At 49.7% G+C, this 13,677-nt stretch overlaps 1 protein-coding gene across 3 annotated transcripts in view; it reads left to right on the top strand.

The window, feature by feature from the left end:
- The window catches only part of LOC107321483 (transmembrane protein 132B-like), a 168,987-nt gene that overhangs the window by 538 nt on the left and 154,772 nt on the right, over window positions 1–13,677 (top strand). The window contains exon 1 of one of the 3 annotated variants that reach the window (XM_015878433.2): window positions 9,580–9,728. The exons of the other annotated variants lie outside the window; for them this stretch is intronic. The gene's annotated coding sequence lies outside the window, so the exon portion shown is untranslated. Of the gene's footprint in view, window positions 1–9,579; window positions 9,729–13,677 lie in introns of those variants that run through there. 3 annotated transcript variants of the gene reach the window in all.

Genomic DNA, 13,677 nt, shown 5'->3' with positions numbered 1-13,677 from the left:
CGCTCCGGGACCGCGCTGTGCAGCTGCTGCCGAGGGGTTTCTCGCAATTACTTGTAACGCAATTGGGGTTGCGGGCAGGTCGGGCCCTTGGAGGGGTTGTAACACCTTCTACGTTTTCCTTCTTGCTCTTGCAGCCCCCGGTCCCGGTTCGGACGGGGTTCCCGGGGCAGCTCCGCTCCTGCCGTACCCGGCACTGGCCGCTCGGAGCCCGGCGGTGTCGGAGCGCTGGGGCTGCAGTCGCTCGTTGCTCCGCTCGGCCGCGGCTCCGGGAAACTTCCGAAACGAACCGGGGGGGGGGAGAAACCGAGCGGGCAGCGAGTGCGGGGTGAGGAGAGTGATGTGAGAAGGGGCTGATATGGGGCTGGAGGGGCCTTGCCCTGCCCGGGCTGTGATGGGGATCGCACCGGGCGCTGGGCACAGCGATGTTTTGCTGCGGGCGCTGCGATGCTCCGCTCTGAGCGCTCTGCGTTTAACCAAGGAGAGAGTTAAAAGCAGCGAAGGAATGTGTTCTTATCCCTTTTCTTTCTTGCTTTCTTTCTTTTTTTTTTTTTTTTTCGTTGCTTTGCCACGTTAATGGTAATCTTTTCTCTGCTGTTCCCCTCTCCTCCTGTGTGGGCAGCTACCATGGTGAGATCGGGCTGTGGGTGTAATGCTTCCAGCACGGCTCCGAGTGTTTCAGCATATGGAAAGCCGCCTGGGAGCGGGCTGGGGCTGCGAGCCCCCCGCCGGGCCGGGCTGTGCCCTGTGGGGGTGGGCAATGGGGGCACAGCAAGTGGGTGCCACACACACCTGTGTGAGCTGTAGCTCCCTATGGCTCTCTATGGGGCTGAGCCAGGTGTGCTCAGCATGGGGCAGCTGCTGGAGGTCGTGATCCAGCCACGAGACTTAAGGCCACAGATATTGGTCCATAGTTCTCCATAGGGGGTCTCTCCTTCAGACTGAAGGAGAGCTGTGGGGCAGGCAGTGTTTGCTTTGGGGTGCTTGTCCCCATGTTGCTTTGCATAACGAGTGCCTCCATGTTGTGGTGAGGCTCGTCAGGAGCAACAAGGAGCAGCTGTGTTGGCTGCTGTACGTACAACAGGTTTGCAGAGTGCAGCCCTGGAGTTGTGGGTTATTTGCTGCACGTCAGTGCAAGCTGCAGCATTTTGCCCCTATCAGACTTCACATGGATGTGGTTGAGGGGCACTGGGGCTGGCCTGACATCACCAGGCTGCCTCCAGCTGTGACACCCATCAGGGCAATGTATTTCAGGTGTTTGGCTTCTGCTTTCAGTCTGTGCCAACCTCCAGCTGCTGCTGTGCAGGTGGTAAAGGTGCTGTGGGTTCGGGCATCGTGTGGGCAATGCTCTGACCTGGGCACCGTGGGGCCTCTGGGAGGGGAGAGCCCACATTGCCCTGGGTTCTGTTTGCTTTCTCCAGCTCATCAGGTTCTGTTGCAGAGCTCCATGCGCTGACACCTGACTGCAGCCGATCGATCGATTCTCCTGAGGTTTGGATGCCAAAACAGTTACATTAAAAAACAAATCAATGCAGCCCAATTAATGTGCTGTATTATTACAGGGGTTGATAAGGGGCTCCGTAGCTCTCACCCCGAGCGCCGTCAGCTCTGTGTTTAAGGCAGCTTAGTGTGGTGGTGAGACACGTTCCGTGCACTTCTCATGCTGTGATGTGAGTTGCTGTGACTGCAGGCATCCCCGTCCTCCCTCCTCCAGCTTTTATCTCTATCATCTCACAGGGGTGAGATCAGCACCCAGCTGACCTGCCTTGTGCTGGACCTGCTCCTCTTGGTGGGGTGGGGGATCCCTGTGTGTCCCCTTTCTCTGGGGTTTCCCATTCCCAGCTGGGATGCTGGAAGTGCTGGGAATGGCCTTGTGATGCACGGAGGGTTTCCTGCTCACACAGGTTGGGCTGCAGGCTCAGGTGCAGTGCCAATATTAACATTTCTTCCACGCTATCCAGAAATCCTCTTGCCTCACACTTCCAGCTTCTCTTTGTTTACGTAAACGTGTTTGATTCCTGACAGCCTTCAGAAAGCTTCATGAATTTATCATGTGCTCCAGATTCGAGTCCGCCTTTCTCCCTTTATTTTATGATTATTATCTGTCTTTAAAAGCTCTTTCTTCCCAAATCTTGGTGATGGAATGGCAGGCAAGGTGCACTTGTCTCTACTGAGGGGCAATGTAATGCCATCCTTTATAGACCTTCAGCTTGCTCAGTTTCCAAAGCAGCCCAACAAAAGGTGATGCCTGTGGATGCTGGTGGTGCTGAGCCATGGGCTGTGCTCCACAGGTGCAGAGAAGGCCATTGCGTTGGCTCTCACCTTGCACAAAGGCATCCTCCTCTACTCTTTGAAGTAATGGAGCAGCTTAGTTTCCAATGTTATTAAATCCTCATCTCTGACAGCCACGAGAATTAATATACAAAGGTTTCCTCCTCTTTTTTGTTAATGCAGCTCAGTTACTCATTTTCTGTCTCTTGCTTTGGAGTAGCCAGCTGAAAGTTATTACCGTGATATCGGTGCAAAGAAAGGTTCAACTCCATCGTTAAGGAAGGAAAAAGCAAGTGAAACAGAAGACAGCTCGAATTTTATTGCAGTTGAGGCATTTTTCTTTCTTTTTTTTCCCCCCCTTTTTGAATGTGATTCATTCTTCCATCTGTAGCTCCCAGAGGGGGATGAAGCAGGTGCTGCTGGGCTGCAGTCTGTGTGCTGGGGGCACTGTGCCCATGGGCATGAAGAGCAGAGTGGGGTTCTGCCCCATTGAAAGAGTTATGGGGCAGCCTTTGGCACAAGGTAAGAGATGGAGGTGATGCTGAAAATCAGCCCCCAGCCCTGGTGTGTAGGGAGCAGGGCTGTCCTTATAGGGGCTGTGCTGCACAGCCATTCAGCAGCCACACCTTTTCAGTGCCCATCTGTATAGCACACAGCAAAGCCATCTGCATATGCAATGCTGAGCTCATTGGTGTGAGCTGGGCCCCAGTCAGTGTGCAGGACCACATCCTGCCCTTATCTCCTATGAAAGCTCTCTCTTCCAGCGGGGCACTCGCATTTATTTACTTCGTAGCTTCTCCCATTAGTATAATCATTACTCCTCGGACTGGGTTTGAATTCTGAGCATCCCACTGTGGTACTTAAAGAATTAATTACAGCGATGAAAGAATTTCCTCTAAAGACTCCTATGAATTGGTCTGGTTGAAGTGTTTTAGCTTTGCTTCAATTGGTGCAGCTCTTGTCAAAGGATTGTGAGAAAATGCACGGGTCAGTGATTTAGATTAGGCAAATTACGTTAGAAAAATTGATTTGATTTAGAAAGGGAGCTTTCAGATGGCCGGGAATTGCCTGCTTCCTCCTCTGCTTCGCTGCTGCTCCCTGAGGTTGAGCAGGGGTGAATAACACAAGGGATGTACAGGAGGGCATGGCTGAGGGCTGTGGGCTTCTGCTTGGCTTCAATGGGATGGAGACCAGCAGTGGGTTCCTGCTGAGCCCTTTGGTGCTCAGTGCCCTGCTCTTGCTCTCCTCCTGACCCCATGTTTCCCCATCATTATGGAGGTGCCTCATGATGCTCAGGGCCATTAGTGAGTCTCTCACTGCTGGCAATTAGGGTTAGGGCTGAAGGTCCCCTGAGGCTCAGCCCTGCTTAGGTGGAGGGGCTGCAGAGCAGCAGCCCATCTGTCCTCATGGTGGGAGGAACCTGAGTTCATTGCACAGTAATCAGCCCCCTGGTGTTTAAAGGAACAAAACTGCTGCAGGTTTCTTGCTTTAAGTAGAGGATGTTAGAGGCAGTGCCATGGAGGAGAGATCTGCCTCCGTGTGGCTGAGTGCTTGCTGTGATCACAGCAGTGAATGCAAACCCCAGCAGACACACACTGGGGGTCCTGGAGGAGTTGGGAGCCCAATCCTAAATGTTTTACCCACATCCATCTTCCATTGATGTGAGTTTTGCTGTCTGAGTCTGACGGGGATCCAGTTAGGGCACTTCATCTAAGAAGATCGAACCAACAAGAAGATGACTGTAAGCAAATTAGAATGACTTATGTTCTTCTTTGCTGTGTGGTTATAATCTTGTCTTTCTTTCCACCTTCTGCTGAGCTGTGAAAATCCTCTGCAAAGCGATAGTTTGGAGTTGATAGAGAAGTACGCCCCTGTCACCAATTTTCCTCTATTGCTCATCAGAGATGGGGCTCTGTACCGATGTGATCCGTGCCTGAAGGCACAGCAGCAGCCAGCAGTGAGCTCCCACCTCCCCAGCAGTGGAGATGCTGCAGCTGCATGGATGTGGGCTCCCAGCCTTGCAGACAGTGCGCTGCTGCCTTCATAAACAATGGGCTTTGTGTTAAAGGATCCCATAGAGGTGGGTCTGGGGTGCTGAATACCCAAGTGTTGGTTAAAGTGCTGCAGGAAGGTGCTGTCTCCTTCCCTGAGCACTGTGGTGGTCATGGCCGTGTAAGCATGCAGAAAACAAGCTCCCACTTTCCCCAGTGCACGTATATGTGCACACGTGTGTGTGCTCTGACGTTAACCTGGCAGGGTGTTAAATGTTTCCTTTTCCCAGCCATCAATTTCAATTGAATTTCATAAGCTATTCAAGTTCTCTGCTGCTGCCTTTGCTGTTCCAGTTTCGTGAGCTCCAGCCATTTAGCTGCAGGTCCTGGGGCACGATTGCTCTGTGGAGCAGCAGAAGTAAATTGGTTCCTGATGTAGAATCTTTTATATATGTATTTTAATATCTCTAACTCGCTGTGAATGATGATGTCGGGCTTGGCCATTCCTGGTCCAGTTTTGCTTCACCCCAACAGCATTTCACCCTCAGTGTTTGGGGTGAAGAGCAGCACCCTGTGCATGAGGGAGGAGGGATTCTTTTGTTTCTCAGGTATTTATCTTTAGAATCGTGGTGGAAAGATTTGACTTGTTGTTTTTTTCCCCCCCTGTGGGTTTGAAATGTTTGAGGACGATTTTTCCTTGGATCAAAGCAGATCTCCTGGCAGCCCTCTGACTTTGTTTCAGCGCCGGCAGCCTGACAAAGAATGAAGAAAGCAATCATTTCCCCTTTCTCCCACTTTTATTTTTGGGATAAATGGATGGTTGAGATCTCTGTGCTCAAAAAATAATTGCTCGTGGCTCTTAGAAAAACAAAAATCCATAACACTTATCCTCTAAATAGCTGATTTGATCTTGTCTGTTGGTTTGCGTGTTGCGCTGGTCAGGATCTTTGCTGTTGGTTTGACCAAGCTTGTAATGGGGCTCAGCAGGTTACATCTGTGGGAAGGGGTTGAAGTCGGTGACTTTGCTGCTGTATATGGGAGCTCAGCAGCAGGATGGTGCTGCCATGGGCCATTGACAGGACTGCACAGTGTAAAGCTAAGGAATCTGTTGAGAAGTAGAGAGAATGAGGGGGGAAAAAGAGTCATTTTATTTCCTTCGTGGGACCTGAGCTGGTTCTGTGTCCTGACTGTCGTGCTCTGCCTCCCCAGCACCGACCTGTGCTGCTTCCAGCAAAGCCAGGCAGCTTGGGGATGACTACCATCCTTCTTCCTTAATGCTTCTGCTGCTAATTGGTGCTTTCAGCCTCTGCTCCAGCTTAATGAAGGCTGCTGTCTGGGAATTGTTATGAATGGTTATGGAAATGCATTTAAATGCTCTGAGATCTGTTGTAATTTTTCCTTTATGGGATTATTCCTTCAGGAGGGATAAATGCACCCTGAGTCCCAGGGTGAATGATCCTGTGTGTCCCTGCTGTGATCTGGGAGAGAAGAACTCAAGGTCAGGCTGGACGGGGCTCGTAGCTCCTGATGGAGCTGTGGGGTGTCCCTGTGCACTGCGGGGGAGTGGGACCCATACAAACGTTCCCAGGTTGCTCACGGTGTCTTGGTGGTTGCAATGGAGCTGCAAGTGCATGGTGCTTTGTGAGAGTGGCTGTGGGCACCTGAGTGTGTCTGGGAAGTAAAACAAGTGCTTGTGTTGAAAGAGCATCACGGGTACTGCTTATTTTGGGAGATAAGAGTGGTCTGATTCTTGTGCTCTAAGAGTAACATTCAGCCAAAATAATGGACTGGGAAGATGAGAAAAGACTGCTACACGCCAAGAGCAGCAAACTTGTGAAGCAGAGCTAGAGACAGCTTAACTGCTAGGGACAGAATAGCCCGAGGAGCCTGCCAAGGAACCAGATGCTGCAAATGAAAGAACTCTGTGCCTTGGGTCTGCCCGCACTGCAGGGGGTTGGGATGCTCCAGCTGCATGGGGTGCCCCAGGGTGCTCACTGGAGAGTGAGGAGCTGATATCCATGTGTCTGCTGCTGTGTTTCTGTCCCTGCCCTGTGTGCCTGGTGCTGTCCCAGCTTGGGTGGGCTGTGGTGGGCAGGGAGATGTGGCTGTGCTGAGCTCTGAGCTTTTTGGGTCCCGTTTTGGCACACTGAGCTCTGTTCTCCATGCAGGACAAGCTCAGTTGGGTTTTAACATCAGCATTTGCACTTGCTGTGTGTAATAAAGCAGAGGCACACATTGGTGTGCCTGTCCCCCTTCTGCAGCAGGATCTGGGGGTTATTTTAGGCAGCGTTACATCTTCCCATCACCTGAAAATCACACCCTGGGCGTTGCTTTGGTTTCATCAGATCAGCACCTGTGGGATCGATGCGGGCAGCCTGAGGTCCTCATTCATACCGTGATGGGCAGCTGAAATCCCCATAAGTGACCCTGCAATGAGGGCTGAGTCATTACTGATGGCTTCTTTTTCTTTTCAGTGAGGGTTTCTGCTAGCACAGAGCATAACTTAATGGCGGAGGAGATGCTGGGTACTGGCAAGGACCCCGATGAGGCTGAGAGAGGGATTTCCAAAGCAGAAACAAGCTGTTCTTTGCTCTGAGTTTTTCCTGCCAATTTAACATACTCATGAAAATTGCCTCAATTTAACTTCAGGGGAGAAGAGAAGCGACGCGACAGGGGTGGTGTAGCTGGAGGGCTGCATCCAATCCATCGCTTTGCTGCACTTGAGGTTTTCACCTCGAGGGTTCTGCTGGTGGTTGTTGTTGTTTGTAACCATACTTCCTACCAGCACCTTTCCACACCTGGTGCTTTAGAGAACTGCCCTGCGATCTGCAGGAGGAAGGTGCTGAGCAGTGCCATCCATGGCTTGAAGGCAGAGGCTGCAGTGGAGGAGCTGTGGCTGTACATCCCAGGTCTCCTCCTCTAAATAACAATACAATTAAGAAGAATCACTAAGAGAATAGCATGTCTTGTGCCATCAGATTTACATAGCGTCCTCTGCCCAAGCGTGGTCCCGTTGGGGGATGGCAGTGATGATGGATGTGGGCCTTGCAGTGTGCTTAAGAAGTTTGTGGGATGTGGGTTGCAGAGTTGAAGGTCTAACAACCCGAAGGCGCCTATTTCTTGTCTTTGCTAATGTTTCTGCTGCTGTTTAAATGCTGTCTTTGAGGTTTACCGGCAGCCAACATTATCTCATGCTTTCATTTAAAGCCAAATCAGAGTGCCTGCTCCGTATCTCTACGAGGAATATAAAAGCCCTCTTCGCGGCTTTGCACACAAATGGAGATTGACAGCTATTAGTTGAGGACCCAGCTGCTCTGACAGCGTTTGACACAGGGATGCTCAGGCGGTGCCCATCAGCCATTGCTGGGACATGCATGGCCCCACGATGATGCTGTGTGTGCAGCCCTGCGGTGCTGGAGGCACCGGGCAGGATCCCACTGCTCACACACAGCGGATGCACAGTGGGCCCTTCCCAAACAGGTTTGGAGCTATTTGGCCACAATACAGAAGCTGAAGATTTATTCTGTCTATTGTGGGTCACTTTTAATAATAACCAGTGGACTTGAATCTCTACAAACCTCTTAGAAAAGGCGGATCACTCGCTGTTTATTTCACTTGCAGCAGTTCCTCGTGCCTCTCCCTGCTTGTGCTTTGCTTGCTGCCCAACCCTCTCCTATCGCCGGGTGCAGGCAGCACTGCTGAGCAACCCCTGTGGGCACCACAGCTGCACGCTGGGCTTCCATCTGCAGCCCCATCGATGGCATTGACTGCGGGAGATGGCGGTGACCGTGGAGCTGTGCAGGCAGAGGCTCCTGGGGGGGCTGGGGCTGGGGAACGCTGCTTGCAGGGATCGATGCTCGCGGCTATTGACCGCCAAACACTTTGCATCGCATCGAGTGGTAGTTGGGTTAGTTCATGAATGTATGGATGTCATTGAGCGTTTGGCACAAAGCATCCTGCTCTGTGTTGGCTGGACTTGAGTTGGAGTGGAAGGGCTGTGCGATTGGTTCTGAGCAAAATGGAGCTACAGGGATAAAATGCTTCTTGTATTTATCCTGCACCTGTAAAGGAGGTGCTTGGCATACCTCTGCTTGCTGATTTTACTTTCTTTATGTGGTTTGGAGCCCAGGGACATTAGGTATGTACAGATGCAGTGCTATTGGTACAGCATTTGTGCAGTGTTGGTATTTGGAGGTGGTTCTCAGAGAACTTTCATTTTCCACGCACAAACGTGCAGCCCCTGTGGATGCCCTTGGGTTGACTCCAAGCCTTTCGGACACATGATGGGGAACTGGAGGCAAATGTTAGTTTCTCTTCTGTGGCATTGCACAGCAGCCGCAGCCCACCATGACCAGGCTTTCACCTTGGTGTCCTCATCTCCCTTTGCCACCTTGGGGATGGTTGTGGGTGAGAACACTGTGCCTGGTCCCAGCGGTTCCACCTCACCTCCCTTGCATCACTCCCTCTGTTGATTCTGCCACTGCAAGGATAACAGTGATAGGCAATGGGACGAATGATGCAGGAGGTGTTGTGTGAGGTGGGTGCATGGTGTGGGAGCTGCAACCAAACCTTGCTCCCCCCCGGGACCCAGTCTTCCCTTTGCTGGTGGCTGTGGGGATATAAAAGCCATCGGCAAAACAGCAGCAGCGGCGCCCAGGCTCATTTCTGTTTGAGACCATCCTCCTGAGACTTCTCTTTCAGGATTTGCTGGGCTCCTGAATTGTCATCTTATCATAAGAAGGGAAATAAATCCTTTTGTTTGCCCTGCACATCCATTCTCCCTGGACCCGTGGCAGTGCTGGGAAATGCTCTGCCTGTCGTGGAGAAGTTTGAGCACCGGCTTAACTGCTGCCTCACCAGGCAGAGCTGCGAGGGGACGTGCTGAGGATTGGTTCTGTTTGTTCGTTAAATAAAAGGAGCGGGGAAATATCTCATTCAGATGCTGTATTTTCTGAGAGCGACATATGCTGTTGACTCACAAAAATATGTCTCCTCTGGAGAGCCCTTGTGTAAGAAATCTCTCAGCCTCGTCAGTAATGAGAATTTCTTTCTTTCAGCGGAGCTGTGAAAACCTTGGATCTTAGTTCTCCAAAAAAAAATAATGCAAAAAGATGTCAAATTATAGACACGCAATATTTGATATGTTAATAACCAAGGAGGGTTATGAGAGAGGAAATGGAAACATAACCTGAGGAAAGGCGCCGTGTTCCTGGCTGTGGTGTTCCTCTGGCTGCTCTGTATTCCTGTCCGTGTTACCTTGGCAGCAGTTTCCTACGTGTCCCCAGGTAACGGTGTGTGTGCAGCCCTATGGATCATGTATGGTGTGTAGGAGCATGTGGTGCATGCAGGTGGCTTTTGGCACCGTCCTGGCATGGGGTGCTGGAGGAGCAGGCACTGCCACGTCCCTTTTATCCCAGCTGGCCTCCAGTGGCTCCTTGTGACATTTGGATTTTCCTTCCTACTTGTCCTGTAAGTGCCTATAGAAAGGCAAAACCCTGGGGAGGTGGGATGTGCTTTGATGTTTGGCTGGCAGGATGTTCAAGCAAAGCAAAGTTTGGTCATGGCAGGTTTTGTCCCACTTCTGCTCACCCTTCTTAGGGTAATTCTCTATACCAACTCAGATGCTTTAATGCTGTGCTCTGCAATAAGTCCTCATGTGTTTCCTCCATGGGTCAGAACACGGTGTGTTGGGTGGGATGGCATTTCCAGCAGTGAAATGATGTATTTCCAGTCCTCACCTGCAGCAGTTTTTCTTCCCTCTGCCCCAGCAGAGGGAATTATCATCTCAGTGAGGCAGTTTAGAGCTGCGTGAGCTGTGGTTGCAGCCAGGGTTGTCCAGCGGTGTGAGGACAGCATGAAGGCCTTGCTCATATTTATCGTACTGCATTAAATTGGATGGAAAGTGGTTACAGAAGGTGGGTGGCAGAGGGCATATAGCCAAAGCTGAAATCCGTTTTGAGGAAGTATGAAATCCTGTTTATATATTTATTGGTTTTGGGGAGGGATGCTATTGCATGTTGGTAAAGCATCCTGCATGCCCACCATCAGCCATCCCTTCTGGTCCTGTGGGTTCCCATACATAGCTGCGCACTTGTGATGCCACGAGGACAGGATTAACTAATAAAGTCATGCTTTTCGTATGGAAGGGGCTGCCATGTTGCATCTGCTTGCTGTCCCAGGTTGCACGGATCCTTGTTCTGCAGCCTGTTACTTTGCTCAACCAAATCCCAGGACAACCAGGGGGAGCATGAGTCACAGAAATGCAGAATGGGGTCTCCCTGGTTGTAGGGAAGGTTGTTTTATGGGATTGGCTGGGGGTTGTGGGCTGTCTGGGTGTTGGAAGGGACCCATAAGGGTCACTGAGTCCAACTCCTGGCTCCTCACAGCACCACCTGAGAATCAGACCACACTGGTTCCCTTTTATTATTAGCTGCCAGGAGGTTCTTGCAGGATAGGTAGGAGAAATAAGGAGGTACTTGGGCTTCTGATTCCAAGGTGCCGTGCTTTGCTGCTGTTCCAGAGCTGTGAAATGCTGCACGAGCAAATTAACACTCGGAAAGCAAGAGCTGCTAAAGCAAATGTCAGGGCTTGGAGCCCCGCTGTGTGGCTGGGGAGAGCCCTGTGGTTTCTGCCATTGATCACAGAGGTGCTTCAGTGGCTAATTCTGCACCTTCCTCAGCAGCGCTCCGTGACATGTTATGTACTCAGCAGAACAGATCGGGTTCGCTGCCTTTCCTATCTGTTGTGCAATGTTTGAGGCTCTTGGGACTGGAAAGGCAACGCTGGAAATTTGCACAGAAATTGGAATTTAGCTGTGAGGATTCAAGGCACTTATTTTGCTTGGATTATGTTCCTGTTTATCAGCATCGGGAGGTATTTGAGAGACCTAAAAATTGAATTCTAGGTTTTGCATTAAGGACAAAAAAAAAACCCACCGTCTTCTTAGAATTAGTTTTTCTGTGTGGAAGTTGAGTATAGATCTGACTCTCCCATGTCTGCCCAAAGAGGATAAAGGATAAACCAAGCTTATTTGTAAAAGACATATAATAAAAAGTGAGGAATGAGAGTTTCAGAATCACCCCCCTCTGTTGGTCTGCTTTGACTCGCCAGCACTGACCTGGGAGCTTCAAGTGGCTTTTTAGAACAGTTCATGCTCGTTTTCTTTTTATCTCCTCTAAAACTGGAGCTAAGAAGGAGAAGGCACTAATGAAGTTGCTAAAGCATCTATTAACTATCATTTCTCGATTAAACCATCCCACGAGGAGCCTCTGGGAGCTGTGGTTTGAGGAAGGATGTTGTTATTACGCCGCTTTATAGCAATACCAATTCTTAACCACAGAATGTGTTCCTTCGCCATTAAGTACAGGGGAGAGCAAAGAAAATGAGGAGCCTGAATTATAATGCTGATGAAAATACGCTTATGGGATGGTGTTTCTCTGCCGGTGAGAGTAAATGCAGATGTACCCTTGATGGGCTGGAGCAGCAGGTGCACCTATAGGGGCTGCTCTGACCTTGGTGTGCTGCTGGGCTCCCCATAGGACTGAGAGCATTCAGCAAACAGCTCCCATTTACATAAAGACTTCTAAACTCCCCTCCTGACTGTACGCTTCACTTTGGAGATACACTGTCATCTGACAGAGGAATGGCTGTCGCAGTTAGTAATGTATTTTTGGGATCTTTGAGATTGGAAGATGCTATCAAACTCTATGATGTCTGTTATTTTAATTTTATGTTCTGCTCTGCACAGTCCTGAAGCCCAATATATCTTCCATTCTGCTGGAGGGAACTGGCTTCTTTGTAAGGTTTTACAGGCTGTTTCCATTGCGCCGTGGAATTCAAATTAGGGATAATTCTATTCTGTTCAGAAAAGAAAATCTTATGTTAAGATGGGCAATGCTCAATGGCAATAAAGTGTTGGGGAACAGAGTCTATGGCAGCTAGACAGGGCTGAAGGACTTGAGGATTTCATTGTGGGCCTTAAGGAAAAGCAGCCCCTACTAAGTTATTGGTGTTCCTTAAAAGAAAAATTAAAAAGAAATAGGTCTGGTGCAGCTCTTTCGTGCCCAAGAATAAACCTGTCTGCATCGTATGAGCCTTTTTGGGTGTCCAGTTTGCCTCAAGCTTAGCACAGATGGACTGAGCTCAGAATTAGCTCGGGCAGCTTTTCAGGGAGGGCGACAGCACGAGCTCTGCTGCTGGAGCAAGGACACGGGGCTGTCCTTTGCATCATACAGAGGTCTCATGTGCCTGTGAGCTCCATGTTCTTCCTTGGGTTTGCTGAATATACCCTACCTGCTGTAGAGCAACTCGGCCTTGTTTTAATAAGTGCTACATAGCTCCGTGCTTTAGCTCCACAGCAACTGGGTGAGAACGCTGGGGAAAAAAAGCCATTCTTGGCGTTCTGTGAGCCTGCAGAGCTGAGTTGCTATGGGTTGTGTTCTCGCATGCGCCAACGTGAAATTAAAATACAGAGAAGGCTGAAAAAACCCCCAACAGCCATACCAAGCCTTCTTCAGCTGGGTTACAGCAACCATAAGTAGAAAAGGTCTTTCTGTCTCCCATTCAGGGGGGAGAAAAGCCAATAATGTTGCTTTTTAAACAATTTTCCCCCTGTGGATGTTCTGCACTGATCTAATGTTGATCTAAAGGCTGGATTGCCAGCGGTGGGAAATAATATTTATTTAATAAGCCATCCCCGTCACAAAATCCCTTTGGACTTAAGAAAAAAGATGTATGGAATAAAAATGAAACGTAGCGGAGGTAAACAGAAATTTAATAAGGTTCTATAGGAACTCCTGTGCAAACCGAAGGAGTTTAATGGAAAACGAGAGGTTATTTTTAATCATCCTCTGGAACTCCATAGCACGGTTTTAATTAAATTATGTAGGCTGGGTGGGGAAAAAAAAAACCACGGAGGCAAGATGACTAATTTTCTATTAACCTTTATTCAACTTTTTCGTAAAATAAATGAAGTAAATGACTCATTTCTGTTTGTGTCGCCTTGGCGAGAGCTTGTATTTACCAAGTTAAACTTTGTCACCCCTATCTCCAGCCTGTCCCTGTCCTTGCACCCCTTGCCCCTTGCACCCCTTGCCTGGTTATCCTGCACTGTAGCAAGGTGAACTTATGGAAGACATGAGGCTGTGGGGTCCCGAACCCACCTGACTCTTGGATTTATTTTGGCATTGTGAGATGTTCTGGATTATTTTCTTGTTCCTGTGATTCACTCTGGAGATAGGACCATCCTGAAAGCCAGAGGCTGAGGCACACAAGGGTTATAAGGTGCAAAAGGAGGATGAAGTCTTGGGTTGAGCAGCATGCAAAGGAACCATGGCTTGCTGGGGCTGAGTGTTGGGTAATTGGGGTGAATCATGCCTTGGGGAGGGTTTAGGACTGGAATTGTAAGATAAAAAAGGCA

The sequence above is a fragment of the Coturnix japonica genome, chromosome 15 (genome assembly GCF_001577835.2).
Source record: "Coturnix japonica isolate 7356 chromosome 15, Coturnix japonica 2.1, whole genome shotgun sequence".
NCBI lineage: Eukaryota > Metazoa > Chordata > Aves > Galliformes > Phasianidae > Coturnix > Coturnix japonica.
Note: the sequence above shows the minus strand (reverse complement) of the source record. Positions and strands in the feature narration are given on the sequence as shown.